Source organism: Seriola lalandi, unplaced genomic scaffold, assembly GCF_002814215.2.
Source record: "Seriola lalandi dorsalis isolate HSWRI2012SDOR001 ecotype SW California unplaced genomic scaffold, Sedor1 jcf7180002054169, whole genome shotgun sequence".
NCBI lineage: Eukaryota > Metazoa > Chordata > Actinopteri > Carangiformes > Carangidae > Seriola > Seriola lalandi.
Window position 1 is genome coordinate 29,560 of NW_019524722.1, and position 12,207 is coordinate 41,766.

Here is a 12,207-nt window from a genome sequence, read left to right on the forward strand (position 1 = left end):
ATGAATAATGTTTAGTGAGCTAAGGGCGTAAAACTACAGTATTATACAAGGCAGAAGTAGAAATTAGAAAAAAAAAGTTGGAAAAATAAACAGAAGCTGAGAAAGTGAAACTCTCCTCTCTGAAGTTAAAGGGTGCACAACCCACCTGCTCCACATGGTGGCACTGTAACAGCTCATGAAGGCCGTTTCACTCACTACTGACAAGTGGCCACAATACTCTTGTGAGTGAAATAAATCTTATGGTATCACAGTAATAATATATAATATTTCCCATTCATTTGGACGAATTACAAATGTTTTGACACATTCATGCAAATGTGTTCAGCCTTGTGTCTAATGTTTCCTGCATCAGCAATTACTAATGTCATGTTCTCTGCTGAATAGTCTTACCCCCCAAAATATTTAGGCATCAGTTCATTGCATAGGTCATTACATGCAAAATGGTTGAAGCAGTTGTCATCATCTGTTGAGTGTATTTTCTATAAAATTTCTTTTTTTGTAAATGTGTCCTGAGTTGATAAATTACCCTCAGGTGAATCTGACTTGAGTTTCACTAATGAGGGGGAACGTGAGAAGCATTAGATCAACCGGTGATCAGTTTTCTAAAATAGCCCAGAGGTGCAAAATAGCTCAGTTGGCAGTTGACAGTGTTACGATTTCTGACAATGGAAGAACAACAAGGAAAGGAACACCAACAGCCGTGAGGAAGACGATGAGTAAGGCTGCGTGGTGGAAGGGCCAAGGACATAGACACGTCCCCAATGAAATAAGGGCCACAATGTTCAACCATGATCTCAATTAAACAATGGCCGAGGCTGGTCGAATGCTGGGAGAACAATGTGTGTGTCTGTGTGTGCGCAGCGATTGTGTATATGTCATGCAGACAAGGCCTGTCGACAAATACAAACAGTACAAGCGTAAATGTCAATCCTTTCAATCTGCCACAAAAGTCAGTCCTTGTGATCAAAACCTTAGTACACTGTTATATTGACAGCATGTCTAAACATTTTGACTCTCTTGCTTGTAAACGATCACATGATGATGTGTCATTCTGATGAATCTAAACATGTTCATTGACATAAATATCTACTTTTGAGAGCTAAACTCTGGATTTGGACTTTTGCAGGAAATCCATTGTGCGGTGCTGTTTGTAATAATTGTTTTGACATATACACTTCCGTTTTTGCAAATGTTAAGGATGATTTGAGAAATGTCCCAAAGAGATGGTGAAAAACTATAAAAGACTACCAGTAGAAACTGTTGAAAACAGTTTGAGTACAGTATATTTCATATTTTGTCAGATCTAATTTGTTTCACTTTTTACAAGTGATGTGTCTTTACTCCCTGGCGACATATAGTTCCCCTGCAGCTGATAATCCTGGAGCCTTCAAACTCTTTCGATTCTGTCACAGTGTCACACTCACATTGTCACACACTGGCTGGAGAGTCATGTAAGTCATGAGACCTGAGACTACACATCTCAGTGGAGCGGTCCTACACATCCCGTGTAGTCTGCCCTTTAACTCTCAAGATAATGATGTAATTACACCGAGAGAACGGGAGCAGTCGGGACACTTCAAGACACAGACTCAACCCCTTCTCAGCAGCTACTGGCAATGTCAAACAGGGACAATACAGATTGACCTCCATATTTCATCAGTTCTGAAAACAAAGCACAGTATGTGTATGTATATACAGCGTAAATATGTCATAAGTCTAGCATGACACACTGTAAGTTATGCTTGAATAAGTGTGGAGTTGATTTCAGTTTAATGTGTACATGCTGATTTAGATTACAATAATTGATATTAGGTAAACATGTGTTCAAATTTTATTCAGTTTGAATTGAAAATGTGAACAGTTTTTATTGTTTACGAGGTCTCCGAACAAGGCATCACACTCATAGACCTCATATTGAGTTGAAATGTCTTCTTGAAAAAGTATTTAACTCAACCTAAATTATGAACGTTAACTGTCCTGGCGTGTTTCCTGAAACATGTTGATGTTTCAGATAAATTGTTGGCAACAAAAGCCACAGTTATTGGTAGTCAGTAAATGAGAAGTGCGCTTTTTTCACTTCTGTGTGAACTCAAAGCCCCACTGTTTCAAAACTTATTGTGAATTTCATGTAAATCTGTTTTATCACTGTAAAGTGTGCATGTGCCATATAAGAGCAGAAAGCCCCACAAGCACAACAAAAATCTATTTTTCTTTTCTTTTTTTTTTCATTTGTTTGCAAATCCATTGTTTTTTTAAATGGCTGGGACCATGAAGGGTTAAGCAATATTGTGCAGTTATTATACATTCTACATTTACATTACACATGCATTGGGGGTTGTGATCAATAATATTTTACATCTTCCTGACAGGGGCACTGCCAGGGATTTTGAGCCACATGAAAAGATGTCACAGACCACGCCAACCCTGAAAATGCATTATAACTCTGTATAGTATATATATATATAGATAGTGAATGCAGGAATTCACTATCTGATGCAACACTGATACGCTATATAAGAAATGCGCTAAAGGCCACCTTTTTAGATTAAATGTTCATATCATTGAAAAGGACTTACTCCTTTTTCTTCTTTTCAAAAAAGAAATTCCCACTACACCTACATTTTTTTGTGAAAAACTGGGTGACATTTTGTTGTCCTTTCTTCACTTCAATTTTTGGAAGCCATGAGCTGTACCTCAATTCAGAGGCCTCATCCTTCGCAAGGACGTGGTCTACGAAGTTGTGGCCCTTTGTAGCCATCGTGGACCGCGAAGGCCAAACCGAAATGACACAGTCTGGCCTATGGAGGATGTTCGATTTCAGTCACCAGCTGCCGCAAAGCAACACGCCTGTCGCCTAGCAACCTTGACAGCACATAACTTCTTTTTGTTTTTTCACAAAATCTTGAGGTTTTAAGGCCTTTGCTTTTAACAGTTGTACTGTTAGCTGTTGAACTGAGCTGAAACCCACTACTTGCATTTAAAAGTATAATCCTGAATGTGCTGTTTGCTGCCATATTTCCTTACTGGCGTGCAATGAATCTTGGGATAGGCTGGGCCACAGAGAATACACCATCCATTGGATCCACCCGTTGAACACTTGGTTGCCCAGGAAAAGAAGGCAGCATTTGAAGGAACTTTGAAATGGGACAGTGTAGTCATGGCACTGTGACATCATCGGTGCAATGCAGCCTGAATGAGGAGGCCGCTGGAGTTTCTTTAGGAAGCTGAGACATGATGATGATGCTCAACTGATACTCCTTACTTGCAATTCACTGTTGGCAAGTACCGAGCTATTTCGTGTACGGAAAGGAAAAGAAACGAAGAGAATTTTTCTTTGTACATCGTAAAAAAATATTCTGTTAATACTAATAGGTTAATAATCTGTCCCTGGTGCACCGCTGATTCCTGGTATTTTTCAAGAAAAAGACCCCCATTCTTATAAGAAAATGTGGGGGAGGGATAATGCTCAGTGAGGAATTACTGAATTCATTCACCCTGACCTGGAAAATACTAAAGACGCAATGAAATGACCAAGCTATCAAGAAGAATGAAGACTGGTGGCACGAGGACAACAGCACAGCAGCTGACCTGCTTCGAGGTCTATGAGAGGATGGGATGAGATGGAGGGGTCAGTGCTCACTTATTGTTGATGTTACTTATTGTCATCCATCTTTTGTTTATCTCAACTTATCGTGAATGCATAAAGTTGGCTTTAGAAGGAAGCATGAAAGTTGGTAAGAGTTAATGTCTGTCAAAGCACAAAAGGAGATGACATTACCAGTCCATCAAGGTCAAGGTTGATGGCAGGGGGGCCGAGTTAATCTCTCTTGGAGGGGGTGGGGGCAATATGCAACTTAAGACTCAGAAGAGAGGATGCACACTGACAATGGGCCAGCGAGTGTGGGACAGTGTGTCAGTCAGGGGCCGCTCTCAGGAGGGTAGACCTCTCCATGTTAACATCTGCTCCACGAGCACAACATAATCCCCTTGTACTTAAAATTCATAGTTTCCTCCTTCTGCATAAACAAAGGTCCCCTCCCTGAGACTGTCTGCACTCACTGCTTTTCTCAGCTGTTTAACCTTTTGTGTCAATTTTGATGAAATGAAGCCACTAAATGACTTCTGAGATAGGAAAAAAATATAAATCTCTATTGCAAGATATAAAGTTTTCTTTAATAGGATCATGGCTGGAGTTTTTTTTTTTTTTTTTTTCTGTACTTGTTAATTTTTCCATCATACAAATTAGATCCCAGAGGTTACTACACATATTTTATCCTTCTACCTCACAGAGTAATGCAGTGCTGTTTGTTTGTTATCATAATGTAGATTATAGCTTATATGAAGTGTCATCAGAACAATAGCTAGTGGGCTAATCTCAATGGGAGCTGAGGCAAAGCAGAGATTTGGTGTGCATATGGGGGGGAGTGGGGGAACTTGGTGCACACATGGCACCAGGGTGAGCCTAATCACAGGCTCACAGAAATCCTCACAAATGGGGAGGGGGGTGGAGGGGGGGTGGCTGTCTCTGGGGTGACTCATTTAGGCTTTGAAGAAAGCATTTTGCACACGTAACACAACCGGCCTTTGCCTAAACATAAACACTCATCTTTTGTTTTCTTTTTTTCAAATTTCTCCTCTGTGTGTGTGTGTGTGTGTGTGTGTGTGTGTGTGTGCACAGCTGAGATAGCCGAGAGAACGTCAGCCCTGCCATGACACTTGGTTCCACTGGTTTATAATAAACTGGACAGTTTCATCCCTCCCATTTCCTTGCGCCTGCAGTTTTTTGTGGATTAGTGGGTCTTTCCATTGTTCGGCCTGTCATGGAGCCACAACAGTGTGGCACTCCTTTCCTTCCCCTCACAGTGTAGTCACAGGAAAATCTACAACGTGTCCAAAACCTTACATGTAATGTTCCAACAAACCTGTGCTCCCATCCATGTCCACTTTCAAAGTCTAGCTTAGATAGATAGATAGATAGATAGATAGATAGATAGATAGATAGATAGATAGATAGATAGATAGATAGATAGATAGATAGATGCCTGGGTATACATCCACCATGCACAGACCAACATTAGCATTAATTTGCAGTCATGTTTGTGGTCAACTGATGAGTCAAGTCCAATATTCAGTCTCCCTTTAGCTGTGTAACTGGCTTTTTTTTTTTGCCGCTAAATGCTCCACTGTGTTCACAAGCTAGTTGCTAATTTTGTCTATCTGCTTTTTGGTGCTATGCCAGGGGGTGCAGTGGTCTTATCAGAGCTTTTTGATGAAAACAGTAACCTACTGTTGTTGGGAACTACACTGATGAGAGCAATGAATGTGACCCAAAATATTAAAGCTGCTGCCTGGAAACCCAAAACAATGAGAGCTGAGGGGAACTGCAGTGTGATGATCATTTTCTGTGGGTTTCTCACTAACTTTTTCATTCTCATACTCCACTGTTCGTCACAGAAAATATTGATTACTGGTTAAATAAGAGGTTTTGTGGCTGATTTGTCCAACCAGGCCACTTAACCACCTTCTCTTCTGATATTATGGACCTCAGGGCAGTTGAGTAGCCTATACATAATATTACATTATGCATCTGTGAAGAGCACATTAGAGGGCTCAGGCAAGACCATACACATATTTGCATTTGAATATTTGTGTAAACAAATTTCCCACCAGCTAATCCATATCCTATTTGATGTGATCTCTGCCGAGCAGTGGTGTGTTTCTGCAGCAGGGAGCGCTCCTTCATTGGCCAACAGGCAGCAGCAGAGGGAAATTCATCTGTCCCGTCCTGAATGTGTGGAAGGTAGCGGAGAGGAGGCGGGGAGTGTGGCTGGATGGGACCGACTGTGCGGAGTGTGGGAGACCAGGTTATTATGCCGAACAGGCTGCAGCTTCCCTTCCTTCACCTCTCATCTCTGATGAACCCTGCAGAACCAGCTCTTCATTCATCCGGACAGAACATCTCCATTCTGAGAGTCTCGTCTCGTTGGGAGAGAGGTGGATGTATTTGACTGACGGGTGCCGGCTGAGGCGCGCTGCGGACAGACAATAAGTGCGAGCAGTCAGACCACAACAAAAGACACAAGGTGAGAATCGCTTCATCCGTGTACAAACAGAGCGTATAAGAGCTGGTTTCTTTTTCTTTTTAACAGTAAAACAACATGTAGTTGTGTGATCACCTGTAACAGCGTTTTCTGGCGGTCTCACGCTCCGTTTTGTTATCTTGCATTGTCAATAACTTGCAGACTTTGCTCTTATTTGGCACTTTAAAACACGTATCGTAGACTTTTTGCTCTGTATTTAGTCTATACAAAACTCCTGTGGAGAAACAAGTCCTCTGTGATTATTCATTACATCAGTGTTGATTTGAGGATAAATGAATCCCACCCTTCCTTAAACTCACCTACAGCCTATAATATCTGACCTGATTTCTGCTGACTGAATGTCAGCTGGATGTTGAGGCGTTGACATGTCAACATAAGTGTCCTGCTGGTCAGAAAGGTGTAGCCTGCTGGAGTCGTTCATGGTGTTTTAGACAGATGGAACACACTGACAGGAGAGGGATGAGTGGGTACTTCAGTGATTACCTGTAACGCACCTTGATCTGAGAGGATGGGAGAAATAAGAGTCTGTATTTTTGTACTTTCTTTTTAAAAGTAAAAATGACTTCTTTCCTTCTGGCTCTGTGGTCAGATGGCCTGCTATCCTGTGTGTGAATATCCTGTTTCCTGGACCAAGCAAACAATGGGGAGGCAGGCATGGCAGGCATGTGATATCCTGTAAGGGTCTTGTGTCACCACACACCATGAGAAACAGGAGCAAAAACAGCATAAACAGAGCTCCAAAATATAAGCTGTATAAAAAAGTAATGTGCTCTGACACGTTCTTCCTCAGTGTCATTCATTTGTTGTGACACGCAGCAGGCCTGGCATGAGGAAGCCCAGTGACAGGAGGTGTGCGAGTGATACAGAACAAAGGCACAGCACTGGTTTGTATGGGCGACTGTACTGAGTTTGTGCCTCATGAGAGCAACATGTGCTGCCTCTTTCTCTTTCTCTCTTTCTGACACACACACAGAAACAAAGTGCAAAGGCAGCGCTGCTTTGTGTTGACTCTAGTCTAGGATGTTCAGCTGCTTTTAATGGGGTCAGCGTTTCTGATTCAATAAAGCTATTAACCGTCACAGAATATTCCAACGCCGCTGCTCGGCACAGATAGGAGGCATTTGCCAATCCGGGCCCATTAACAGCCTTATCCATATACACAAGGCAGTTTTTGAAAGGGTAAACACCACATCCACTCCACCTGAGGGGTGCGACCTTAGCTGATGATGCGTTCCCACCACCTCTCATCCAAGCCCCTGTTTTGTGTTAAAAAATTGCTCATCAGCATTTTTCTCTTATTTTCCCACGTCTTCATAATAACACCCTCTGATTTGAAAGAAAGCATTTATCAGTTAAGCTATGTGATACTGTTGTCGAGCAGGTTCGTATAATTCAACACTTCTGCTAGAAAACAAGCTCCCTGCCAGACTGGTTCCTGACAACAGACAGATCAAAGTCTCGGTCAAAGTCTGGCGTGTGACAGAGGAGAATGTAAATAGAAATCCTTGGAAGTTAAATCAATGTGTTTTTCACATGCTGGTTTGATTTATGGTCAACATTATGAGTTAATATTCATTTATTTAAAAAAAAAAAAAAGATCTACCTGAAAGCTCTTCCTTTTGGTGTGTAGTTGGTTATTTCATGGGAAGAAAGTTTGCAGTTTGTTCAGAATCAAAGCGGAGGAGAGACAGACATCACAAAATCCAGTGGCTTAATATTGCACCTCCATGAGGTTGGGCAACTCACAAGAGACAACCTCTAACAGTCAGGCCCTAATGCAGCAGGGGTGGAGAAGTCCTGACCGCATGAGCACTAAAAACTCTACAATATAATATCAATGAATGATTTTTCACATAGCTCTGGAGTGTGGTGGAGTGTCCCTTTAAAGCAACTTTAGCTGAACAGCAGCCACTGCTAAATGCTAAACCACTGTTAGCGTTTTAGCTAAACGCTAAGTGTATAACACTGATAAATCTAAGAGGAAGAATTTGTTATGTATCCTCTCAAAAGTTTGATAGTTCCACTTTAATTTACATATTATCTAAGCAAAAAGATGTCACATCACTCTTTGATGGGCAGGTGATATCTAAGTGCAAAGCAAAACAAACAGCAGAGCAGAGTGCACTTAGCTGTTGTCACAATTGGAAAAAAAAACTTGGATGTTGTGGATTAGCACTTTGATAAACGTAAACAGGCTTTCTGCTGGAGGCCTAATTCAGGGTCACACACACTGGAGTGTTTTCTAGTTGATGCGTTTGTGGGTCAACAGTAATCTATAGGCTTTACAGTGGAAATCAATTCAGATCCCCGGTCCAGAGGGCACAGCAGAGTGAAGAGGGTGCGTGCTTATTTAGTGAAAATGATTTTGAAAAAAAAAAGGTTTACCACAAGTATATGTACATAGTCCTGCTATGTTTGCTGTAGATGTCCTGAGTGCATCTACTGCCTTTGGTAACACAATCACTGAACACATGGTTCACACTGAAAGTTGTGTCAACAGAAATCTGTTCCTCGTTGGCTGTGAACCAGCTCAGCAGTGTACAGACGCTACATCTCTTTTCCTTGTTTCACGTCTGCTTTGTGCCCTCCAACAGGACATCCTTAGTAAAACAAAGAGTCTAGACCTTAGTTTCACATGCAAACCATAGACATTGTGAAACATCCCGCGTTCATTGTGTGTTTCCAAATTTACGATTCTTGTATACAAAGAATACCACATGCAAAGAGTTTGATGGGAGAAAGAAACATGGTTGTCTTTTGTTTGATTTCTGAGGGATTCGGTCCTGTAATGTATTTATGTATAATGTTCTCTTGTTTATTTCCCTTCAGAATAAAACAGAAAACACTAACATCAGCCCTAGAGAGTGACTCTCAGCTGGCTGGGAACTCCTCTGGGAGTAAGTTTCCATGTCATTTAGATAAAAGAGACTGCATTAAAAAAAAAGCCCCAATCTGTTTAATAACAGACACTTGCCAGCTCATGGACAAATTCCTCTCAAAATGCAGCGCTCAAACTCACCTCCTTATGAATTATTTAAAGAATGAACACAAGTATGGATTCATAGGTTACCCATGTGTTTCAGTGGCTATTGACCCGCGCACTTCAGAGTAAAAGCCCCCGGTCTCAGGGGATTTTTAGTGGGAAATTAATCACAATTCCAACAGTGCATGATTTAAACCAGTACAACAACATATACAAATTAGGTGACACAGTCAATCGCTGATACATCATCATTTTCCCATCGTGAAGATAACTGTTTAAATAAGAATCTGGACAGAAAGCAAATAATAAACTATGGGTTAACTTATGTTACGCTCTCCAGTAGTAATCTTCAGTTCTGCTGATGTTAATATGTAGCAGTCATGTTTTGCTTTGATAGTGACACAACATGATGCATGTATTTGAGTTAAGTAAATGAATTGTTGCAATAACATCACAGAGCAACTAAAGCCAAACAGTGATCTCAGTCAAGTGTAACAATTCAAATACTGTCTTTCAAACAATTTTCAACAAAAAATACAGTATATTATTTTATAAACATTATTTCAAACAAAATATGGTAAAATCATTGTTCATAAAGAAGGAGGATTGCGCATTGCAGTTTAGCCTGTGACACCTCAGTACAGAGCCAAAGTAAAACCAAAACCTCCGGTTGTTGTTCCAGGAGAAAGAAAACTTAATCACACTGATATTTGTAGACTACAAATCCAGTCCTGCAAAATATTCTGATTCTTACTCATCAGTATGTCATATGGTTCAGTCTCCCTAGAAAGTGATGGTACATCTTAAAAAAAACAAAACAATTTAACGCATTAAGTTATGCATCTAGTCGTCAAATTCCCATGAACCCGAGACTGTTATGGGTTAAAGGTCACGTTGCTTAACAGCAGAGATAACAGCTAAAAAGCAGAGATTCCCAGCTTGTGCTGGGAAACCTTTATGGGAGCTGTAGTTTTTTGGATACTAATGAATTAACTGTTTAAATTCAAATAGTAAGTGATGTAGGAGATACTCATTTGTCTTATGGACAGAATGTTTGCAGATAAAACAATAAAATAAACCAAGGTTATAACAAGCCCCAGAAATCAGCAGATGGACAATTTCGAACTGCAACAATTAGTCGATGATGTGATAAGTTGATTGACAGAAAATGTATTTGCTATCTGCTATTTTGATAATTGATTAATCAAGTCGAAGCCAATTTTCAAGGACAAATGCAAAATATTTGATGGATCCAGCTTCTACAATGCGAGCATTAGCTGCCTCACATTATAGTAATTAAAAAAACAAAACAATTTTTAACCGTTGATCAGAAGAAACAAAACATCTGAAGTCGTCCCCTTCAGCTCTCGGATATTGTGACATTCACTACTTTCTCATGTTTTATACACCAGCCATCTTCATTGTAACGGCCTCAGTTCTTCAAACATAGATATTGGAATGCATGTTTTATAACTTTCCAACACTGACAGTTGCCCAAGATGCCTACCCAGGCCATTCTCCGGGTGTGCAGAGGTGAGAGGGTATACAGGAGCTGAACTCTTAAACTTCCTATTTCATTTTTCATACAACTACTTCTGCCACTTTTTGTGTGTATAACCAAGTGCGACACTTTGAAAGACTTTAAGGAGACACTGACCAAATTTCTGCCTTTGTCTTATCCTCATTCATCACATCTCAGTCCTGTTACATGTTTTGAAATGCCACAGCTACAGTTTATGAGGTTAGAATAACAGGAGTGTTTAAGGAACAAAAACATAAATGCTTTTTTTTTTGTGTTTTTTTTTTGTTGTTTGTTTGTTTTTGGAAATGTATCTAGATCTGTTTGTCTATCCAGCTCTCGTAACGTGGTATGCTACTGCACAGGTGAGCAGGTGAGATGTAGCAGGGAGCACCTTCCTCCTGGTGGGACCATCCACAACCTGCGGCAGTAGAGGAGGCCTTGAACCCAACAGATCTATGTAGTGTTACACTCTAGAACAGAGTGTTTGCCTCCTCCCCCTCCTCATGTGTTTCTCAGACTGGGATGTAATTGCTGTGAGGCTGAGAAAATGAAAATAACAACAAAGCAAAGCCCTCTACCACCTTTCCCTCTGTCTGTAGTGCTGTCGGCCTGCCTGATAGGTTTTGGAGAGAATGAGTTGTTGGGGGTGGTGGTGGTGGTGGTGGGGTCCTCCCTAATTATGCTGCTTATGTGCCTCTCTCCATCCATCCATCCCTCTCTTGTGATCACTCTCCATTTCTTCCCATTTCCCTCTCAAATACACAGATCACATACACTCTCTCCCTCTCTCTCTCTCACATACACACACACACTAGGAAAAGCTGTGAGGTGATGATGTAAAGGGGATGTTTGAAAGCCTGAATGGTAATGACCAGAATGAGACTCCCTGCACTGTGAGTGTGTGTAAGGTAAAGGAGGGGGGAGCGCCTGAGCTGCTATTATTACCCTCTCAGGCACAAATAGAGAGATACATGATGTCGAGTTTGAAAAAAAAACAAACAAAAAAAAACAACAACCGTGCTTCTACAGCAGACGTACCCCACGGCCTTGGATCCGCTGTGATCGATAGTGCTCAACAGTTAAAACCCCATGTGAGTGTTTCACACATTCAGTGCCAGAGGGGATGGAAGCACAGTAAAGAGACACGCTAGAGACTTCTGAGAATATGTGATGATCTGAGTCTCACCCCCCTCCTCAAAGTAATTTCCTGTTCAGTTGCTGTGCTAGATTATTTCTTTTTTCAAACCTTGCGTCAATGAGTTAATTTAGTTTGCTTTTATTGTCAGTGGTTTTATATTTTCAGAGCCATTACAGTGCAGTGTGTTAGACAATGGAGATGGAGGTGCTCACACAGAGCTTAGCATTCATCATTAATGGAGTGTTATGTGAGCTTCCTCTTTTACTGGGTTAATACTGGAAACCAACACCCCCACCTAGACCGATACTCACACACACACACACACACACACACACACATTCACTAGATCCTAGACTCCACTCGCCCTCCAACTCCTATCCCCTTCAGTTTAGAAAGAAAGAAATCATCCAGCTGCAGTCACCTTCACCACTGCAGCTTGGGATAAGGAGGGGGGGTGGGGGTG

General features: G+C 41.2%; 1 protein-coding gene across 1 annotated transcript in view; it reads left to right on the forward strand.

Annotated features, from left to right (window-relative positions):
• Positions 1–5,943: 5,943 nt before the first annotated feature.
• frmd4ba (FERM domain containing 4Ba) overlaps positions 5,944–12,207 on the forward strand; it is a 41,759-nt gene continuing 35,495 nt past the window's right edge. Inside the window, exon 1 of the mRNA XM_087173315.1 lies at positions 5,944–6,083. The gene's annotated coding sequence lies outside the window, so the exon portion shown is untranslated. The remainder of the gene's footprint in view (positions 6,084–12,207) is intronic.